Source organism: Echinops telfairi, unplaced genomic scaffold, assembly GCF_000313985.2.
Source record: "Echinops telfairi isolate 266 unplaced genomic scaffold, ASM31398v2 ScPeMD7_7469;HRSCAF=8507_1, whole genome shotgun sequence".
NCBI lineage: Eukaryota > Metazoa > Chordata > Mammalia > Afrosoricida > Tenrecidae > Echinops > Echinops telfairi.
In genome coordinates, this window is record NW_022111373.1 from 45,605,154 (window position 1) to 45,606,913 (window position 1,760).

A 1,760-nucleotide genomic window follows, 5' to 3' on the forward strand; every position below is an offset into this window, starting at 1 on the left:
TACAAATGTGCTTTACACAATTGATGTATGTGTGGATTCTGATAAGAGTTGTATGAGCCCCCAATAAAATGATTCAATAAATAAAATAAAATTAATAACATTAAAAAAGGAAGTAGTGCTGGAAAAAATGGCTATTTACCTGCAGAAAAGTGAAGCAAGACCCTTACCTTACTCCATGCACAAGAAAAAACTCAAGATGGATCACAGACATTGTGGTAAAACCCAAACTATTAGGGCAAATTATTAGGGAATTGGGGCAAACTTGAGAACCTTGACACAGGGAGGAGACACACAGACAAATGGGATATACTGAAGATAAATCACCTGTGTACATCAAAAGACTTCACCAAGAGAGTAATAAGAAAGCCCACAGACTGGGAAAAACATCTTTATCAATGAAACCTCAGAAAAAGGCCTTATTGCTAAAATCTGCAATACTTTGCAAGCTTACAATAAGAAAAAAAACTAATTTTCCACTAAGGAGTTGGGCAAAGGACCTGACCAAAAATTTCAAAGGGGCATAAATGCCAATAAACATATGAGCAAATGTTCCCGATCATTAGCCATGAGAGAAATGCAAATTAAAACAACCATGAGATACCACCTAACACCCTCAACAATAGCCCAATTCAAAAAATCAGAAAGTAACAAGTGTTGGAGGGTTTGTGGTGAGATAGAAACTCTTGTCCACTGCTGGTGGACCTGTAGGTATGTACAGCCATTATGGAAATCTAAAACAGGTGGAGATTGAGCTACTATATGACCCAGCAATCCCCTTAATGGGCATATACACAGAAGAGGCAAAAAACAAACCATGGCCAGACATCTGTGCTCCAATATTCACTGTGGCACAGTTCAGAATTGCAAGGAGTGTAAAACAACCCCAAATTCCATCAACAGACAAATGGATCAAAAAACGGTGGCACATGCATACAATGGAGTACTACACATCCCTAAAATGCAGTGATGAACGCATGAAGCACATTGCCGCATGGGAAGAACTGGAGGAAATCATGCTAAGTGAAGTAAGTCAAGGACAAAAGGACAAGTGCAACATGAATCCACTGAGGTAAGTTAAAAAAACAACCACAACAACAAAAAACAGGGGATAGGGGAAAGCTACTATGTACACACATCCCTGGAGTGAGGTCCAGCAACTATGGCAGGGGTCAAACCCAATCCAGGGATACATACGGAAGCCAACTAAATAAGATGGGGGGAAAAGACATGGGTAGGGGGTGGAGCAGGACACGAACTCACTCAAAGGGAGGGTATTGTTTATATCTCTACAGGAGAGGGAGAGAGAGACCACACTTCAACCCAATGCATCAAGACATGAATACATCATACTGCCATGTATCAAGGAACCAATAGAGTGGTCTGTGGGGCCGGCGCCAACCAACTATATGGACACCGTGCCGACCCCCTCAGAAGAATGCACTTCAGAGGACAGCATTGGGGCTACAGCTTGGAGAGAGGGGCCCGTCGAATTAGAAAATGAAAAAGGATGGAGAGGGAGGAGAGGACATCCTGGTCCACCAAGCCCAGAGGATGATGTTCCTGTTCAGAGCAGACAATGCACAGGGAGGACTGTTGGGCCAGCCCCACGATAGGACATGGCATCCCTCACTGAACCATGGTGCCGTAGGGGACAGCACTTGAGAAACAGTGCGGGAATAGTGCACAGTCTGGCCCCATCATGCTGGGGCAAGGAACTGAGGGCATGCATCAGAGCAGCAGGGGGAGCAGAGTGATGAAAC